The 22839-nt window shown below is 35.9% G+C and overlaps 2 pseudogenes; both read left to right on the forward strand.

The window, feature by feature from the left end:
* The first annotated feature begins 10195 nt into the window (after positions 1-10195).
* LOC145601409 (UDP-glucosyl transferase 79T1 pseudogene) lies at positions 10196-11688 on the forward strand (annotated as a pseudogene).
* A 5076-nt stretch (positions 11689-16764) lies between these two features.
* LOC145600695 (UDP-glucosyl transferase 79T1 pseudogene) lies at positions 16765-18165 on the forward strand (annotated as a pseudogene).
* The last annotated feature ends 4674 nt before the right edge of the window (positions 18166-22839 follow it).

Raw genomic sequence — 22839 nt, forward strand, 5'->3', positions numbered from 1 at the left:
TTTTTTTTTTTCCCCCCTTTTTTATAAATCAAGAAAAACTTGTACATGAGACAAAATGCATTGTTTCAATAAACATTGCGGAAAAAAAAAATAAATAAATAAAACTGATGATGATAAATTTGTTTTTTTTTGATGAATGATGATCAATTGGTATGATAAATTGATGGTAATGAATTTGTATGTACTGTAATATTTTATTTGAAAAATAACTGCATGTCTTTTTTTTTTTTTTTTTTTTTTTTTTTTTTTTTTTTTTTTTTTGACAAAATAACTGCATGTCTACATTATGACATAGTTGTATATCATAATTTGAAATAGGGAATGAGATCACTATAAAATGAGCTTGAATCAAAAGCATCATATTTATTATTTGTCACGTTGGAAATCTTAATTTGGACATATTTTATGCTTTTCTAGTTTTCTAGGACCCTTTTGGACCGTTTGATATAATTTTGTAAACGAAGTTTAATGTTAATTTTGTTGGTAATATATGTCCAAATGTCCACCCTCAAACTAAGACCATCTCCGATGATGAGACTTCAGGGAATTTCTTTAGGGGAGAGATAGAGTATTCTTTGCAAAGGATACCAATAAGTTAGTATCTAAACTTAACAACTCTAAAAAAATTGCTAAGTTTAGATACTCAACTTTGAGTCTTATTTGACAAAAAGTGTGGCCCTTATCAATATTATAATATGTTTTGTAATTTATTTAAGTTCTAATTTAATTTATTTTTTCTAAAAAAAACTTATAATATGATATGGTGGGCCATAAATTGTAAATGACAATAATATACTTTAGAATGTCTCAACATTGAAAAATTAGATTTAAATGAGTTACTAAATTGAGAATTGAGTTGGGTATCACTAGTAGGGGTAAAAAAACAAATCATTTTGTACATAAAAAAAAACCCTTTAAGAGCAGTTGGTAAAAGGTAACAAATTAACAGCTACGGAAATAAATTGACAGCTAAGTATTAGGAGGAAATATAAATGGAGTGTGAAATGTCTTACAACTATTAAAAAAATAAAAAGGTACAGTGAAGAGAGAGATAGGAAAAGTGACAAAGGTGATGTGGGCCCCACTTCACGTGCAAAACTGACAAAAATTTAATGGGACTACTACCACTAAGGGCCTGTTCTCTTACGTTGAAATTCAGTTCAGTTCAGCTTAATTCAGTTTAGTTCAGTTCAGCTCCTAAGGGCCTGTTCTCATTGACTGAACTCAGCTGAACTGAACTAAACTGAACTGAACTCAGCTGAACTGAACTGAACTGAAATGAATATTTTATAAGAGAAGGAAATTAGGAGCTGAACTGAACTGAACTGAACTGAACTCAGCTGAACTGAACTCAGCTGAACTGAACTGAACTGAATTTCAACGTAAGAGAACAGACCCTAATTTCCTTCTCTTATAAAATATTCATTTCAGTTCAGTTCAGTTCAGCTGAGTTCAGTTCAGTTTAGTTCAGCTCAGTTCAGCTGAGTTCAGTTTAGTTCAGTTCAGTTCAGTTCAGTTCAGCAATTTAGTTCAGTTTAGTTCAGCTCCTAATTTCCTTTTCTTATAAAATATTCAATTTAGTTCAGTTCAATTCAGTTCAGTTCAGCTGAGTTCAGTTCAGTTCAGTTGAGTTCAATTCAGTTCAGTTCAGTTCAGCTGAGTTCAGTTCAGTTCAGTTCAGTTCGGTTCAGTTCAGCTGAATTCAGTCAATTAGTTAATTTCAGTTCACATTTACTTAATTTCAGTTCAGTTCAGTTCAGTTCACATTTACTTAATTTCAGTTCAGTTCAGTTCAGTTCAGTTCCAATCAGTTCAGTTCAGTTCAGTTCAGTTCAGCTCTTAATTTCTCTCTCACATAAAATATTCATTTCAGCTCAATTCAGTTCAGTTCAGTTCAGTTCCAATCAGTTCAGTTCAGTTCAGTTCCAATCAGTTCAGTTCAGTTCAGTTCAGCTCAATTCAGTAAATATGAACAGGCCCTAAGTCTATATTTTGTTCCATTAAAACTTTAGTTGAATTTTTTAAAGTACCACTGACACTGAATTTTATATCAATGAGAGTGTATTTTTGTTAGAGATGATATAAGATATCGGAAAATATATGTGTGATATATTTTCCGTGGATATCATTAAGAAAATAATATATTTAGGTTTATTTATGCTAAGATAAGATTTAGTGAATATATCGTTTGGATATATGGTATATCTTTTAGGAAGATTATTTCTTATCTTATGAGTTTAGATTTTGTATAAATACTCAACCTTTAAAGCAATATAAGCCATTCTATTCTATTTCTCTCTAATTTATCAATTTTGTACCGTTGAAGTTCCAGTGGTATTATGTGACAGCTTAATGAGATATCTCTAAAATAACGTCTAAAATGGCTACATTGCTCTTGCAAGACATAATTTTATTGTCGCACAACCCTCCTTTTGGAACACCTCTAATTAAGCATTAACTACTATATCATGATTCTTACCATTCATTGCAAGAATGACTGTTGGCTAGTCTCAATTCAGTTACACATTTTAAAGGTGTCCACGTTTTCAAAATGGTAACGAAAATTTATTTTTTGTTTTTTAAAAAACGTATGTCATGATAAAATCATACATCCTCAACTATTTTTATAGTTGTAACAATTTTCTTTTTACACTTGTCGATGCATGATTTCAATCGTTAATATTTTTAATTATCAATGTGTAAAAGTTATATACAGTTGATATTAAAATAGTATATATTGAGACGAATCTATCAAGATCCCACATAACTATATTTTCGCTTACGTATAAATCATCAAAGCTAGTCAAAGTGAACCACATGAATAATGTAAAAGTCAAATTGTTGCAATTATAAAGAAACGGAAGAAGTAGAAAATTAGATACTAATCAAACCCTCATAAGGATGTAACTCCTATGAACATTTCCAAGACATCGTTACATATATTTTTTACGATTAAAACTAAATAATACTCCCTCCATTTTTTTTAAGCGCCCCACAATAACATGACACACATATCGATGTAAAACTATAAATTATAACAATTGAATATTAATAATCTGCTCATTAAGACGTTTCCAATAAGTACTTATAAAATTATATTTTTTCTTATGTATAATTCACAAACATCAGTCAAAGTATGTTTGATAAATAGTGCCATAATCCCTAGTGAGACAACTTAAAATAAACCGAGGGCGTACTGTTCAAATGTTTTGTTTTTCCAAACAACACATGGTAGCTGGGCCTTCAAATACGATAGCGCACCTACCACTCTGCCACATCCAAAAAACTATTGTAATTAACTACGAGCAATTAATTAAATTTAGTTTTATATAGGACTTTTAAAATTCACACCGATCTTTATTGTTTAGTAATCTTTCGTATGAAAATGAGGACAATATATGGAGTATAAATATACTAAGGACCTGTTCATATTTACTTAATTTCAGTTCAGTTCAGTTCAGTTCAGCTTCAATCAATTCAGTTCATTTCAGTTCAGTTCAGCTCTTAATTTCCCTTTCTCATAAAATATTCATTTCAGCTCAATTCAGTTCAGTTCAATTCAGTTCAGCTCCAATCAGTTCAGTTCAGTTTAGCTTAGTTTAGTAAATGTGAACATGCCCTTAAATTGCCTTTATATAAAAGATATACCAATAGTTTGCAAACTCCAAAGAAAAAAAATGGAGGAAAAACAGCTAAATATATTGATGTATCCATGGATAGCCATGGGACATATAGCTCCATTATGTTCACTTAGGGTGTGTTGTGATTTACTGAATTGAACTGAAATGAACTAATTGGAGCTAAACTGAACTAAATTAAATAGAGTTGAAATGAATTGTTTATGAGAAAAGAAAATTAAATTAGGAACTGAATTAAACTGAACTGATTGAAGCTGAATTGAACTGAACTGAACTGAAAGTAAACCGAAGAGAATATGCCCTTAGTAGCAAACTTACTGAAAAAGGCCACAAAGTCACTCGATCTCTTGCTTCCTAACAACCTAACAAGGCTAAACTTCAACTACACAATCAATCATGTTTACTGTTTGCAAATTAAGATCTCCAAAGTACTTGCAAATAATCTTTCTCTTTACCAGACTATCAATCATCCTTTATTTTTTGAAAATGCTATATTACACATCCTACTCTCACGAGTCATCCTATTAATTAATATAGTGACTATTCAAAAAAAAAAAAAAAAAAAACAAAAAAAAAACTAATAATCATAATTTAGTGAGAGTAGGTTATAGTGAGAGTAGGTTGTAGTTAAATATATTAATATAATTTGATTGTCTTGGTCATAATTGATTGTAGGTCACTATGTTAATATAATTTGACTCGTGAGAGTAGGTTATAATTCGATCTTGGTTATATGATTTGATGCAACTACTTTGGATTGTGTTTGATTATTTTTTTAACCTATGACAAAAAGTCTTGGAACTAGTCTATTATAATATTATTGTGAACCCAAGATTTATATGCACGTACTTGACGTTATATGGAACATAATAACCTTTAGTAAACTTGTGTGACATTTAATATTATTGCAATATTACAAACCTGAAATTAAATTTTAAGTAAACATAGTGACCCTAATTTTAACATTGTAATAACCTTTATTATTTGGAAAAATTGCCCGGAATAATCCCACTTTTTGGCCGTCCGTCCAAAATAATCTCACATTTGGATTATTTTTAAATAATCCGACCTTTATAGCCGATTCGCCACCAATGGTCCCAACCGGTCATGTAACTTGTTATAACAAGTTACTTGACACGTGGCGGCCTATGATTGGTCTAAAAAATAAAATAAAATAAATTTTTAACAAAAAATTAATATTTTTTAAAGAAAAAAATCAAAAAAATAAAATAAAAATAAACCCACCCCAACACCGCCCCTGAGTCCCCACCTCCGCGGCTCCGGCCACCAGAACCCACCCCAGCGCCGACATCGGGGTCTAACAACCCCACATCCACCGCTACTCCAACCCCGACGTGACTCCAGCCCCAACCCAACCCCAACCCCAACCCCACCCACCAGCCAAACCACAAACCCTGCTGCGGCGACCACCCCTGCTATCGCACCAGCGGCTGTGCCGACCTCCCTGTCCCTCGAATCTGGTCGCACCGACCTCCCTTGTTCCCCGATGCCGGTCTCGATGATCACCCCTACCCCCGTTTCCAGACTCGCGGATCTCCTCCATCCCCGTTCCCCAATTTTGGCCTCGCCGACCTCACCCATCCCCCAATTCCAACCGCGCCAACCTCTCTCATCCTTTGATTCGGCTTCTCTAACCTCCTCTGCCCCCGATTCCGTCTGCAATGAACATTCCAACCGTTTCCTGAGATTTGGTTTGGTGGTTTTCAAATGGTCTTGGTTTATGGGGAATCAATTTTTCGAAGATGGTTTGAGGTTGGGTTGGCTGTGGTGGGATTCTGGTCGGTGCGGTCAGGTGGTGGTGGTTTCAGGTTTGTCTGAGATGGTAGTTCCAGGTTTTGGGTTTGGGTTTGGTTGGTGGTGGTGGCTGATGTGGTGTGGCTAAGGTAGGTGGTGGTGGTGTTTCTTTTTTTTTTTTAAAATTAATTTTTCTCTTTTTATTTTTTATTTTAAACCAATCAAGTGACGACAAGTGTAAATTAAACTCCAAAAAAAAAAAAATACCTACTCAACCGGTTACAAGTCACCTGGGACCATTTAAAGAAGATTGTTATTAAAGGTCGGATTATTTAAAATAAATCCAAAGGTGGGATTATTTTGGGCGGACGGCCAAAAGGTGGGATTATTCCGGACAATTTTTCCTTATTATTTATATTTACCAATATATAAAAAATTTCATTAAAAAATTATAATGACCTTTGATCTTATAGCCTTTATAATATATCATTGTACAATGACTTTTATTCCAACATACTAACTATTATTTTACTAACGTGACCTTTTTTTTATTAAAAAAAAAACAACTATTGCATGTGTCTCTAACATTAGTGGTCCACAATAAATTAGTGTGGATCAGGTCGAGTTTGTCATTGACGATAGGATTTTCCTCCAAAGGTACAACAAAGTTCCTCCAAGGGTACAACAAAGTTACACTCCACATCTCAAAGAATAAAGATACATGAATCTTATACTTAGGGGTGGAAAAATGAGCATGAAAAGTTATTGTATGCATTAATGAATTATTGTTATCATCAATAGGAAAAAAAAATTAAAATGAATCTTATCTTAATATATTGTATGCATTAATGATATGGTATTGTTATCATAAATTGGAAAAATATTAAAATACTAGTGAGTAGTCCGGGCATTGCCCCGAGTTAAATTACTACTTCTATAGTTGTTCAACTACTAATTTTTAAAAGGAAAAATTGATTCTAATAATCCCACCTTTAACCGATTCGCCATTAATAATCCCACCTTTGTAGGGGATCTTCTTCTATTGGTCCCTAACCTGTTGGTAACCTGTTTTCATAGGTTAATATGCCATGTGTCGTTTTTTAATTGGTTGAAAAATAAAACTTAAAAAAAAAAAACAAAACTGAAAAACTAAAAAAACAAAACTGAAAAAATAAAAAATTAAACCCACCAGCCACCCCCACCCACTGTGAACCCAAATGGTGGCCAAACCTTACACTAGCCCCACCAAAAACCGACCGGCTGCCACCCAAAACCCCCGCAATTGGCCGGTCGAAACCACACATTACCGAAAACCACCCACGCCGACCAAAAGCAACCCCCAAAGTCACCCCCTGACCCAAATCCCACCGTCGAAAACCACCACAACCACCACCATAAAAACCCAACCCAGCCGCCAAAACCCCCCTTTTAACCGCCGAAAACCCCCTCTAACCGCCGAAAACCACCGGAAAACCCCGAAACTCTTACCCAAATTCAACCTCAAGCCATCCCTTGAAGAAATTGATTCATTGATTTTTTTTAAATTCATTGATATTAAGGGGTTCGATGGTTTTCGTGGGTGTGAGGGTTGGAATTGGGTCGGTTTTTTCTAGGTAAGGGTGGGAATGGGTGGCTGTGGGGATGGGGGTTCAGCGGTGGAGGAGGGGCTGTCGGAGTTTGTTGGGGCTGGCTGGGTTTTCAAAAAGAAAAAATTCAAAAAAAATTTTTTTACCAATTTTTGACCAATTATTTAGTGACACATGTCACTCAAATTAAAAAAAAAAAAGTTTACCCAATGTTCAGGTTACCAGTCATAAGGGACCAATAGAAGATGATCCCCTACAAAGGTGGGATTATTAAATAATAATCTAAAGGTGGGATTATTAATGGCAAACCGGTTAAAGGTGGGATTATTAGAATCAATTTTTCCTTTTTAAAATCATCTAATAGTTTGTATGTAGTATTTATCTTCAATACTTTGTAATGAGTATAATATTATTTATTGTGCAATGTTAAAGCATAATCGACAATTAGTCTAGATGGTTAAACAATAACCTTTCTTCAAAGAGCGAGGTCAAGTTTTCGAACCTTCTCATCCATATATTTTTCCAATATAGTTGAGACAACATGGAGTAAGAAGTTAATGAGTAAGTGACGTGGCAAAAGGAATGACTTATTAGTATAATACTAGTTTTTGGGCCCGGACGATGCCTCAAGTTATTACATAGGGTTAATCATTAATATACATTGTAATTTATAAATCAATTTTCTTCTAATTAAATTTGTTGTTCATATTGAATTGTAATTTGTTACGTATTAATACATTGTATTCAAAAAAATACATAAAAAAGAACTTAGCTTGGTGGTAAAATAATTAGTTTTAGATTTAGAGGTTGCATGTTTAATTCTTAGGAACACCTTGTGCATGACATGGCGTACTGAGGGGAGTCTACGTGACACGTGGACGTTTTTATAAACGCCTTTTAATATATTAGTATAGATAATTATCATAATATTATACAAAATCTTTTATAGGTATCGTATCTTTTATAATAAATATTTTGCTTTATAGCTATTAAATTACTTCGTTTCCCATATCTTTTAATAATGAACAAATTATCATACTAAATACTACTCTTTGTCTCATAATAGATTTTTAATACATCATACTCTATTCCTTCAAATAATTAAAGAGTAATTTTGTAACCAAATAAAAAGTACTTTTGTAACAATATTTAAAATAATGATAAATCTATTAAATAATAAATTCGTACCACACAAATTTATTATTATTGTATAAAACAGGAAATTTGAGTTTTTTAACACTTAAATAATAATGTAAGAAAATTTGATTTAATTAAATTTAATTCTTTTTATTCATATCTCCAATACTTTCTATATTATCATATATTAGGGAAAAAAAATTAACCAAATATTATTAAATTGGGGTATTATTATTCCTGCACATTAAGTGTATGTAATACATAATTGGTTAATAAAAAGAAAATTAATACTCCTCCGGCACCTTTTGATAGTCCCCTATGGGCATTTTTCATGGGAATTAATAAACACAAATAAGAATAGTAAAAGTACATTGAAAAAGTAAATTGACATTGGGTATGCAAAAAAGTAAAAAGAGAAAGTAATAAAAGTACATGGGAAAACAAAATTGGAAATTTAAATTTGCACAAATATTGTTGCAAATTGAGGGAATTTTGGTAAAAAATTAATATTAATAGTTGTTGAAAAAAGCAAATGGGGTGAACATTTTGGGACTAAAATTTGCCCACAAGGGACTATCAAAAGGGGACGGAGGTAGTAATAATTTATCATTGAAATTTTCAAACACTTGGTTGTATAATATGCAGTTTTAATATGCAGTTTTAATGTACTCATTTGTCTAATTGACTTTTTGTTATATTGCATGTTTTATTTCATTACATGCGCAAAATACAAAAATAATAAATATGTCGTTAAAGTTGTATTTTATCATTATTTTTAATACAATTTTTTCCTTTTATTTAATAAATGTGATCGGATTACCGTGCATGGCACATAACCTAAAGATGACATTGGTCAGGGCCGGCCAGAAATCCAGCACCACGCAAACACGAAAAAAGCACGATACAACACGGTACGACTATGCATGTGGGATGCCTTTATTTGAGAGAAGCACGATAAGGCATGACACAACCAAGCCTAGCCCGACAAAGCATGCTAAAATCAATGCAATTTTGCTTAGACATGCAAGCCCGACAAAAATGGCACGTGGGCCTGGAGGGCCGTGGCGGCCTAGGTAAACCTTTTCAAAACTTAGGCCCTGCACGAAACTCGTGGGCTAAGCCATGGGTTGGGATCAACTCCAAAGCATGCACGTGGGCCTTGCACGAGACACGACTCGGCACAGCCCAGAGCACTCTAACGAAATCTAATCTAGTTTACACATTATAAAAGTGTCTGCATTTACAGAATGATAACGGAAATTTATAAACAAAATCCCGTTTTCATGAAAGAATCACAGAAACTACTTCTGTCCCTTAATTAGATGCTTAGTTTCCTTTTTAAGGGTTTCAAAATTAGATGTATTTCCTTTTTTAATAAGTGATTTTTTACCAAATTATCCTTATTCTCCAAATTTGTTCCCCAAAATGTCCCTAAATCAGTGTGATGTGGCACTACTTTATTTGCTTTTGTTTTTGGCATTTAATGGTTGCATAGAAATATTTTATTCCCCCATTTGAACAATTGCAATCCATGTGCAGCATATTAAATGAATTTGATTGGTCCTTTTATTTTTCATAAACTCATGTGATTGGTCCTTTTTTTAAAAAAAGAATTGCTGACATGTGCAAGCATTTAATTTCATTCTGTTTTTGTTTTATTCAAAGACAACAATAAATGTCTTTTAACTCTCTTTGTACTTTCCAATTATGGGTTTTAAGAATACTCCAAATTTCTTAATTTCCGTGTAAATTTAAAAGTAGGCATCTAATTAAGGGACGGATAAAGTACTCAAATAATGTGTAGAAACTATTCAAACCCCATAAGATATAGCAAAAATAATAAAATATGAACATTGCCAAGACATTGTCTCACACAGATTTTTTACAATAAAAATTGAATAATACTGTTCATATAATTTGTTTTTCCACATAATACATACTAGCTGGGCCTTCAATGATGATAATGCAACTGCCACTAATTATTTAAATTAGTAGATAGGACTTTCAAAATTCAAACCGTTCATTCTTATATAAATATACTATATTTGTCTTCATATTAAAAATATATCCCATAGTTTGTAAACTCCAAATTAAAGAAAAAAAAAAAAGATGGAGGAAAAACAGCTAAATATATTGATGTATCCATGGCTAGCCATGGGACATATAACTCCATATTTTCACTTAGCAATCAAACTCACTGAAAAAGGCCACAAAGTCACTCTCTTGCTCCCTAACAAGGCTAAACTACAACTACAATCCTTGAACCACCATCATCCATCCCTTTTAACCTTCCACACAATCACCATTCCTCATGTTGATCCCCTTCCTTCGGGGGCCGAAACCGCCTCCGATGTCCCCTTCCACCTCCACACCCACCTCGCCACCGCTTTTGACCTCACTCGTCCTCAGTTTGAGTCAATTGTCTCAACCCTACAACCCGACCTTGTCTTTTATGACTTTGCACATTGGGCCCGGGAGACAGAGGTTGTATCCCCCGGGACCAAATATCTGGTCTATGTTGTGGTTTCCTCTGCGTCCTTGGCCTTTGGTATGGTCCCGTCTAGGGACCCACCCAAGGACAGGGCCGCAGTTGTGGAAGACGATTGTGTTGTCAATGTACCTCACGGTTACCCTTCAACTAAGGTTGTCTTGGAGCCGAGGAGGATGCTAGGCTTGTACATGCCTTTAGGTGAAGGGGTCACTTTGTATGATCGAATCACCACCGCGTTAAAACGTTGTCATGTCATTGCTATCCGTACTTGCCAAGAGACCGAAGGGAAGTATTGTGATTACTTATCCAGCCAGTATGATAACAAGCCTGTCCTCTTCTCGGGTCCGGTCCTCCCGGACCTCGAGATAGAGGGAGAGTTGGAGGGTCATTGGGCAAAATGGCTCAACCAATTTCGCCCTAACTCAGTGGTATACTGTTCCTTTGGAAGTCAATTTGTCCTTGAGGTGGCACAATTCCAAGAACTCCTCCTCGGGTTGGAAATGACAAATTTACCCTTTTTAGTAGCCGTCAAGCCCCCCACGGGTTGTGCTACCGTGGAGGAAGCGTTCCCAGAGGGATTCGTCGCGAGGACTAAGGAACGAGGGGTGGTCACGGGAGAATGGGTTCAACAACGACTAATACTAAATCACGCGTCGATCGGGTGCTTTGTGAGTCATTGTGGGTTCGGGAGTATGTGGGAGTCTTTGATGAGTGAAAATCAGATAGTATTAATACCACAACTTGAAGATCAAGCCTTAAACACTAAGATAATGGTTGAGGAATTGAAAGTGGCTGTGGAAGTTGAAAAAGCAGAGGATGGATCATGGGTTTCAAAAGAGAGTTTTTGTAACGCAATTAAATGTGTGATGGATCAGGGTAGTGAAATTGGTGGGTTAATCAAGAAAAATCATATATTATGGAGGCAAAAATTAGGTGATCCAAATTTTATGAGTGGTTACATTGACAAATTTATAAAGGAATTGCAAGGTCTTGTTGGTTGACCTTTAATTAGTTGTTCTTTTGCAATTACATGTTTAATGTTTATGATTATTATGAATCAATAAAGTCTGTTCTTACCTTATTTAAGGTTCATATTCTTATTCCCGCTTATAATTTGTATTGTTATTGTGTCTTATTTGGTTAAAAAAATTTAAATAAATAAATAAATAAATAAACAAGCTAGAATAGCCATGTTTTTGCTTAATTATAAATTATTATTATTCTTATATATGTTACATTATAAAGAACAGAGTAATACTTCAATTTGTGCTATAAAGTATAAACAAGTACAACTACTATATTACTTGATTTTGTATTTTTGTGAAGCTGAACAATGTTCTTATTGATTAATAGAATTACATAGCTTTACATAATACATGAAAATTGCTGAGAATATACAATAGCTAACAAAGGATAATAATATAATACTCGTATCTTAGAGAATGCAAAGAAATCTTACATAAGTAGAAGATTACAGTAATAATCTTCCTAACAATTTATTCAAAAGATATGCTAAAAAAAATAATACAAGCATTAATTGAGAAGATAATATGGAGTGTTACTTGGGTCAACATTAGTGTACTGATATTTTAGAGAGATTAATATTTAAAATTATGTCTCATATAGAGTGGACTAGTGGAGGGAGTAGCTTTCACTTTCACGTGAAGAATATACAAAGATATTATCTCAATCTGATGACTGATGGTACCAAGACAATTATTGAGGTGAACAATTATTGACGACCAATAATCAATATAATTTGGCTCACTTGATAAGACTCTTATCTCATATTTTATAGATTTGGGGTTTAAATCATACCAAGTGAGGTTGGGGTAGGAATTTTCTTACCCTCTCCTTAACACTTAAGTGAGTGACCCGCAAATATTGGACCAAAAAAACTATGATGGTTAAGGTCTTGGAGAATCTTTTGGTTTATCACTATTGTATTAGGTGACCAAAAAGTGTGATGCTTTCATCTTTTCTAGTTTTACTTTTAGCTTTAGTTGCAATTTGAAGAAACTATAGTAGTAACTTTGATTTTTCATTTGGCTTGCCTCCTTTATAGATTACCACATAAGGTGACTCTAGCAAGGGGGAATATCATTCCAGACTCATTATGTGCTTGCTGCACTATTTTTCAGTAATCTAAATTAATATCTCAGCTTGTATGAAAAATACAAATATACTCCATAAATGCTTTAAAGTATTACGCACAACATTAATTGCATATGTTTTTGTTTGTTCCACAATCCACATCGAGCATATATATGATGCACTTAGGGGTGATACATAATGAGTTTGACCTGTTCGTGAACAGCTCGAGCTCGGTTCTATCAAAGCTTGATTCGTGGTGGGGTGGATTAGGTTTGAGTTAGGTTCAAGACCTTAACAAGCCGAGTTAAATTATGTCAAGCTCGGCTCGAAAAGTTCGTGGATATAAGCCTAATATATATTTTTTTTCATACTCCCTCCGTATTTTTTTAAGTGTTACTTTTCCCATTTCGGACCGTGTTTTTTTAAGTGTTACACTTTCTTTTTTGGCAAAAAGCTACATTAAAATATTATATCTTTCTTCTCTCATGGTCCCCACCCAAACTCACTACTACTCTTTTTATTAAATCTTTCCTCTCACATTCATTACTTTTCAATAAACTATTAACCTCACTATCTTTCTTTTACATACAATTTTTTAATATTCCAACAACCCCACTTGCCTCTTATTTTATTTAAGTCAATTAAATTGCCTAAAAACTATGTGCCGGTCAAACTGTAACACTTAAAAAAACACGGAGGGAGTATGAAAAATATTACTCCCTCCGTCCCGTTTTGATAGTTCCTTATGGGTACTTTTCACAGGAATTAAGAAACTTAAATAAAAGTAGTAAAATTACATTGAAAAGATAATTTTACATTAGGTATGTAAAATTGTAAAGAGAGAAAGTAATAAAAGTACATTAAAAAACAAAATTTACATGGAAAAGTTAAATTTGCACAAATATTGTTGCAAATTAGAGGGAATTGTATTTTGGTAAAAAATTAATATTAATAGTTGTTGGTAAAAGCAAATGGGGTGAAAATTTTGGAACTAAAATTTGCTCACAAGGGATTATCATTTGGGGGACGGAGGGAGTATCTAAGTAGTAAACAGTCAATAACAAGTTAGTGTACAGTTTGATTCCAGCTCGGTCAAATCTCGATTCGTAAAGTTTCGAGCGAACAAACTTAAATGAACACGAACCAAGTTGACCATATTTCAAGCTTGGTTCATTCAATTAGCACCCGTGAAAGCCGCGATACACTGATATAGACGTATAGTAGCTCATCAAATGGTAGAGTGTGTCGTTATCAAATTGTTTTTATATATTTTGCTCAAAATGGAGTGACCGAGCGAGTATTTTCCAAAGAAATTTGAATAAATGCCTGGCCAGCTATAACTAGACCTGGCAATTTTGACCCAGACCCGATGACTCGACCCGAATGACTCGACCCATGATCTAAAATTGACCCGAAATTGACCTAAAACCCGAATCAACCCGACCCGACCCATACCCGACCCGAAGTGGATCTGACCTAGACCTGGCAATCCTGACCCGACCCGATTGACCCGACCCAAATAACCCGACCCGTAACCTGAAGTTGACCCGAAATTATTGACCCGAAAATGACCTGAACTCGAACTAACCCGACCCAACCTGAACTAACCCGACCCGAAATTAAATGGAGTTGACCCGAACATGACCCGATGACCCGAAGTGACCCGACTCGAATGACCTGACCCGAAACCCGAACTTGACCCGACCCGAAACCCGAAGTGACCCGACTCAATTTTAACCCGAATTGATTGACCCGAATCAACCCGACCCGAATTGACCTGAATTTTAAGAGAATAGGATGAAATGGTTAATTACTTGTTTTAACGCTTCTTTATTTTCTAAGTAATAGGTACTCACGATTTTTTTTTTTTTAACGATTTTACTTTATTTTCCAACTATTTTTTTTAAGTGAATTTATTTTGGTGACCCAACACAAACTCGACCCAAATAGACCCGACCCAGTTGACTCGACCGAAATTGACCCGACTCGAAATTGACCCGAAAATTGATCTTAAATATTGACCCGACCCGAAAAGACTCGACCCGAACTTAACCCGACCCGAACTTGACCTGACCCGAACTTGACCCGAAGTGCTGACCTGAATTTGACCCGAAACCCGAGTCGACCCGACTCGACCCGAACCCGACCCGAACATTTGCTGACCTGAACTTGACCCGACCTGAATTGACCCGACCCGAATGACCTGTTTGCCAGGTCTAATCTGACCCGACCTTGACCCGAAACCCGAAATGACCCGACCCGAATCGACCCGATCCGAGATAACCCGACCCGAAGTTGACCCGAGACCCGAATTTCACCCGACCCGAAGTTGATCCGACCTTTAACTTGAATTAATTGACTCAAATAGACTCGAAACCCAAAGTGACCCGAACCAAAATTATCTTATACCTGAAATGACCATAATCTATTTAAGCTAAAGTCTTGACCTTAGCAAACCGAAATAGAAAAAAACCGCAATCAAATTGACTTAAATTTTTATTTATTTATTTGTAATGTATAACCCAATGCATCACTCGAAGTTAACCCGAAAATTGGGCCCGAAAATTGACTCGACTCGAACTGACCCGACCCGAAAATTGACCCAACCCGAACTGACCCGACCCAAACTTGACCCGACCTGGACTCGACTCAAAGTGTTGACCCGATACCCGACCTGACCCGATTATTAGTCGACCCGAAATCAACCCGAAACCCGAAATGACCCGATCCGACCTGAACTTGACCCGATAATCTTTTGACCCGAACTTGACCCGATCCATACCCGACCCGAATGACTCGGTTGCCAGGTCTAGCTACAACTATAAAGTTATTAACATATCATTTTATTTGTTCCTAAAAAATGAAAAGTTATTTTGTTGTTGGATAGTTCATACTTCATACCATGCATTGCATGCATGCATGCACTGTAGAAGACTATGTACATTTGTAGTCTGCAGTGGACAGATGATTAAGGCACCGAATTTAATGACTTCGTAGTTCTATTTTCTTACAAGGATTGTATTCTTTATTTATTTTTTTTAAAAAAATTTATTTAAATGCACTAATTTGATCAATGTTAATTTGTCCTTTGTACATTAAATTTAATTAAACATATATGGTCATTTGGATATATATAATTGTTAAAATCATCTTAATTAACTAAATGACTAATGTATACTTTTCAAAGGTCAACTCTTTATAACTTATACTACTATTATTATTCAAAGTTCGTTCCGTATTGACATGGCCTAAATAAGACAAAAAAAAAAAAAAAAAAACAATTAAAAGAAGGAAATTTTGACACCTTCTATTATGTCCATTTTAGCAATTATTACTTTTTTTTTTTTTGAAAATTACCACCTTCTCTTTTCAAAAATATCAAAAGTTACCACATTCTTGCCTCCTAAGTCCTAACTACTACATGACGTCATCTTGGGCCTACCCTTTACCTTCTCTCCCTATCCCATTTCTCATTCCTAACTCGATTCTCATCTCCCCTTTCATTTTTTTTTCACCCAAACCACCAATAAATGTTCGTTAATTTTGATTTGGAGGAGTGAATTGAAGTGTTTCTGATTTTTTGGGGGTAAAAAAGTGAAAGGGGAGATGAGAATCGAGTTAGCAATGAGAAATGGGAGTGAAATAGGGAGGGAAGAGAAAGAGTGGGCCCAGAATGACGTCATGTGGTAGTTAGGAGGTAAGAAGGTGGTAACTTTTGATGTTTTTGAAAATAAAAGGTGGTAATTTTCAAAAAAATAAAATAGAAGGTAGTAATTGCTAAAATGGACATAATAAAAGGTGGTAATTGTCAAATTTTCCTTAAAAAAAGTATACAAAATATTTGTATGCATTGTTAATATCCTTATTTGAAACTATCACACCCAACAACGTATGTAATCAATAATGCGATGCACCACTTGTAAGAATTTGCATGAAAAACTTGTTACGTGTGTTAAGATATTACTGTAATAATATTCATAAGAATCATAACTTTGTCATCGACTACTATATAAGCCATGCATGCCACAATACAAATTCATCATCCGATTATAAAGGAAATAAAATGAAAGAAAAACTGTTGAAAGTATTGATGCATCCATGGTTAGCAATGGGTCATTTTATTCCATATCTTCATCTTGCTAACAAATTTGCCGAAAGAGGCCACATTGTCACGCTTTTGCTCCCAAACAAAGCCAAAGAATTGTTACAATCCAAAAACTTGCATCCATCTTTTATAACCTTACATACAATCACCATTCCCCAAGTTCATCCACTCCCTCCGGGCACGGAAACCGCCTCGGATATTCCCTTCCACCTCCAAACCCACCTCGCCACCGCTTTAGACCTTACTCGGGTTGAGTTTGAGTCTATCCTTGTTAAACTTCAACCTAACCTCGTCATTTACGACTTTACCTACTGGGTCCCTGAGGCAGTATCTGCCTCTGGGTCCCAAGCCAAGTGTGTGGCTTACTCTATAGTTTCCGCCGTGGCCATGGCCTTCACTATGGTCCCATCTCGGGACCCACCAAAGGACAAGGCCGTGGTCGAGGAGGATGCCTGTGTTGCAAATGCACCACCAGGCTACCCTTCGTCCACAGTCATTATAGACCCAAAGACGATGATTCGTTCGTTGCATGTACCATTTGGCGAGGGAGTGACCTTCTACGAGCGGATCACCACCTCGCTTAGGTGTAGCGACGCAATCGCTATCAAAACCTGCCGAGAGATAGAAGGCAAGTATTGTGACTACTTATCTAAGCAGTTCAACAAGCCAATCCTCCTCTCGGGCCTAGACCTTCCTGAGCCCAATAGGCCCAATGAAACAATTCTAGAGGCCCATTGGGTAGATTGGCTAAGCCAATTCAAACCAGGGTCAGTGGTGTTTTGTGTTTTTGGGAGTCAAGTTATACTCGATGTGGCCCAATTTCAAGAGCTCCTACTCGGGTTTGAAATGACAAATTTACCCTTTTTAGTCGCGTTTAAGCCCCCCACGGGTTATGCAACCGTGGAGGAGGCATTCCCCGAGGGGTTTGCGAAAAGGATTGGTAATCGAGGGGTGGTGACGGCCGAGTGGGTGCAACAACCACAAATACTAGCACACCCATCGGTCGGATGCTTTGTGAGCCATTGTGGATCAGGGAGTATATGGGAGTGTATGATGAGTAAAAATCAGATAGTGTTAATGCCGCAATTACACGAACAATTTTTATTTACAAAAATATTTACGACGGAGTTGAAAGTGGGTGTGGAAGTAGACCGAGGAGAGGATGGAATGTGGGTGTCAAGGGAGAGTTTGTGTAAAGCAATTAAATCTGTGATGGATGATAGTAGTGAGATTAGTGGTTTAATTAAGAAAAATCATGAAATTTGGAGGCAAACATTAGCTCAACCTGGATTAATGAGTGGTTACTTGGACAGATTTGTTAAGGACTTGCAAACACTCGTTAGTATTAATGTAGTCTGATATGAAATTTGGTTGTTGTTCCTCATAGATTTGTCTCCTATGACATTGGGTTAGTGTCTTCAAGTTGAAACGTTGTTTGCACAATTGCACTATGTTGTTATATAGTATGTTTCCTCTATTTTTTTTTTTTAAAAAAATTGAAGGGTTAAGGTTAATTAATTGGATTGCCATAAAGGTTTTCGGGTTTGCTACGTCAAGTCACCCTTGTTTAATTACGGAGTATATTAAGATATCAACCGTTCGTTAACGTTTTATTTTAATTATGTTATTAAGCTCATATGTAGTTTTTTGAGAACTACATCCTAACTTTTTTGCACCAGAGCTTTTTCAGTGCGGCAAGCCACATGGTGCGGTAGGGGTTACTTGTATTATGAGGTTACTTGTATTCTGGGGTTACTTGTAGGTGTTACTTGTATTATGAGTAACCTCAGACCAAAAACCTCATACCAAACCGGTAACACCATACAAGTAACCCCAGACCAAAACGTCATACCAAACCAGTAACACCATAAACCTCATACCAAACCAGTAACACCATACAAGTGACCCCTGAGGCCCTGACCAAAACCAGTAACACTCATACAAGTAACCCCAGAATACAAGTAATAACTACAAGAAACCCCTGACATAACCAGTAACACCCTATAAGGCTACAAGTAACCCTTGCCACACCATGTAGCCAGCCACATACAAAATTTGTGTTTTGCACATACTACCTCCGTTACAGGTTATGTGCAACCATTAGACATTTTCCCTCTCTGCTTTATGTCAAATCGTTGCACATAACCTGTAACGGAGGTAGTATATATTCTACTTTTTTTTCTTTACAAAAACGGTTTTTATGATCTTTAGTCTGGGGTTGCTTTCTTGGTGAGATTGAAGTGAATTTGTTAAAGCATAGCTTTTACCTCATCAATAAAAGAAGAGAAAAAAAATCAACCCTTTATACTCCCTCCGTGTTTTTTTAAATGTTACACTTATCAAATCCGGCTGTGTTTTAATAAGTGTTACATTTCCTTTTTTGGCAAAAAACTACATTAAAATATTATATCTCTTTCCTCTCATGGTCCCCATCCAAACTCACTACTACTTTTTTTTTTTTTTTTTTTTTATATTATATCTCTCCTCTAACATTCATTACTTAGCTTTTCAATAAACTATTAACCCCACTATCTTTCTTTTACAATTTTTTAATACTCCAACTACCCCACTTACCTCTTATTTTATTTAAGTCAATTAAATTGCCTAAAATTATGTGCCGGTCAAACCGTAACACTTAAAAAAACACGAAGGGAGTAATTAACTCAAAGGAGCTACAGCTCCTACTATTATCATATGATTTTGGGATGAAACATCTTTTTAATCTTGTGATATACATACGTATAGTACTTCTTTGAGATAAACCTTTTATTGATTAGGCTAGGTTGTGATTTTTCCATATAAGACTTGGATTTTATTATCACCAGCTTAGATCCCCGCAACGCACAGATTTAACAAAATGTTATAATTAATTAAATTACAACCTTTAGGTTAATAGTTATACAACAACTTACACAAAAGAAAGAGCTATAGTTTTTATTTATTTATTTATTTATTTTTAATACGTAGTATAAATATAAAATAACTTGAATTTTATACTTGTGTTCAACAAAGACGCCAAGGTTGTTAGTCCCCCTTCAATAACCTCTTTTACTTACAACCTTAAGTTAGTTCTACGATAATTACATAAAATATATAAAAGATAGAGAATTCTAATTATATACCTAAGCTATACTATAACTTAGACATTGATCCAATTTAGTACTCATCGTATCTATTTAGTTTAGTTATTTTTTTTAATTTTTTTTAACAGGACATATCTATTTAGTCGACACACTTTTATTAGCACATAATTTATCTTAGGCAATAATATAATGAATTTTTTTGATATAACAAATGCACTGAATTTTATTTTAAACCAATACAATGATAAGAATTTTGTGTACCTACTTTTGCCACATCATTGCTAGTATCACTTTTAAGTGCGAGAATGTATTGTTAGCAAAATATTTTCACTTTTTTTTTGTGAAAAAAAGGGGCAAGCCCCAAGAGAAACAAACCAGCAACAATAAATAGAAAAACAAAACTAGAAACAAACAAGCAAAAATAGAAAAAAGAAAAGCTAAAAGACAGGAATAAGCTCGACACTAAGCATGGGCGGAACGATCCATCGGCACCAGCCTCGCACGAGCAACACCACTAAAGTCCTCCAATAAAACAGGTCGAAGACCCCCCCGGGATCGCCTCAAACATCACTAACATTTGATAAGAGTGAACGCCATAGTTAGCTGGCCAATCCGCCACTTGGTTTGCTTCCCTATAACAATGTCTAATAGTCACATCCCACCTTGACGAGAAGTGTGGAGGGAACTCCTCTACTAAAAAGCGCACTATCACCTCAGAATCCACAGAAACCACCAATTTCCTATGACCTGCGTTCCAAGCAATTGCAAGACCACGGAGTACCCCATAGAGTTCAGCCTTTGTATTCGAGCATACACCACAATTAGAAGCAAAAAATTCAAAAATTTCACCATCACAGCCTCGAATAATCCCACCTGCCCCTACTATTTCCCGGGGTTACCCTTCGATGCACCATTGGTGTTAAGGTTAACCATCCAATAGGAGGAAATTTCCACCTAATAAAAACCTCTTTGCGCCTAGTAGCTCTGGAAGACTCAAAACCCATTGGTTTTTCAATCGCTCTCTTTATATCACTAGCACGAGTATGAATAAACACAATCTGATCAATTGGAATATTAGTATCCCTTGCAAAGACTCTCTCGTTCCTCCACCTCCAAAGCCACCATAACGTTACAACAAAAGTGATTGATTTTTGTTCTTCAACTTTAGTTTTAGAGTTTTCCAGATTGAACAAAATCCACTCAGCACACGAACCATCAGCATACAAGCTAGTCTGATTCATTCCCAATTTAAGCCAAATAGCAGTAGGGCCAGTAGATACAGGGCATTCACGAAGGATATGACTGGTGTTTTCTTTAGCCATCCCACACACCTTACACCTGGGGTCAGTAGTTAGCTTTCGCACAAAACGATTAACATTAGACATAATGCGATCTTGAAGAACTAACCATAAAAATATTCTAATTCTTTGAGGAACTAGAGCTCGCCAAATTATCTTCCACCCTTTCTTCGCTTCATCACTTAAGGGGGTTATATTGCGCATAATATTGATTGCTGATCCCAGGGAAAAACCACCTGATGCTTCACCATTCCAAAACACAGCAGCCACCACATTCTCATCCTCACTGACTTCAATCGATGCAATTTTCTCCAGAGCATCATTTGGGAGGAAGTCAACAAACAAGTCAAGCCTCCACCCAACATTAGGGTCCCAAAACTTACTGACTTTAGCATCTTGAATATGAGCAGGGGGTAAAGGATCTGCAACATCAATTAGAGGAGTAGACATTGCGCACCTATGTTTCCAGAAGGAGACTTGTTTTCCATTACCAATAGCTGAACTAACCTCTTTTTTCAAGACCGATATTCTGCATAATCCCTTTCCAAACAAAAGAAGAGTTCGACTTTTCATTAAACATGTCGACATCACACCTCCCTTCACAATACTTGTTTTGCAATACCCTCGACCACAATGATTGGGGTTCAGTTAGAACAAGCCACCCCAATTTCTTCAAGAACGCTGCATTAGCTTGTCTCATAGAGCGCAAACCCAACCCTCCTTCTGACTTGGGTTTCAAGACATTCTCCCAAGCCACAAGATGGATTTTCCGATGTTCATCATCACCTCCCCAAAGAAATCTTTGCGTTTTCCTGTCAATTTCATCACAAGTCGTACGCAGAACCTTCATAGTCTGCATAGTATAGAAAGGAATTGACGAGAGGCATGATGGGCTAAAGTAGCCCTCCCTGCTAGTGACAAGGTCTTCGACTTCCAGCCTGCTAATTTAGCATTTACTCGATCAAGTAAATATTGATAGTCACTTCTCGAATTTCTATCATGAGCCGTAGGAACTCCCAAATAGGTTCCTAAGTCCTCAGTGTATTGCATATTCAAAGTGTCACATATCGAAGCTCTAATATCCAGGCTTGTGTTTTCTGAGAAAAACACACAAGATTTATCACAATTGACCTTGCTTCCCAACACCCTACAAAACTTATCCAAGCATTGCTTCATACAATCCGCTTGTTCAACCGAAGCTTCACAAAATAAAATTAGATCATCCGCAAACGCTAAATGAGAAATATTCGGGCGTCTTCTACTAGCTCTTGTCGGTTCCCAATTCCCAAATCGCACCTCATGTTCAATAAGATGAGCCAACCGCTCCACACAAATAACATAAATATATGGGGATAAAGGGTCACCTTGACGGATACCTCTAGTAGGAGAAAAAGCCTCCGTAGGTTCACCGTTCCATAAAATCTGAAGCTTGGCCGAAGAGATGCAATTCATGACTACATCCACCATAGATTGAGGGAGGCGGAGCTCTAGTAGAGACTCATGGATGAAGCTCCAATGAAGCCTGTCATAAGCCTTCTCAAAATCAAGTTTCACTGCCATCCACCCCACTTTTCCTTTCTTGAGTTTCATAGAGTGAAGCATTTCCTGTACGATAACAATATTATCCGAAATTTGTCTCTTTAGAACGAAGC

This window comes from Chenopodium album, chromosome 21 (genome assembly GCF_948465745.1).
Source record: "Chenopodium album chromosome 21, dcCheAlbu1.1, whole genome shotgun sequence".
In the NCBI taxonomy this organism is placed as follows: Eukaryota; Viridiplantae; Streptophyta; class Magnoliopsida; order Caryophyllales; family Amaranthaceae; genus Chenopodium; species Chenopodium album.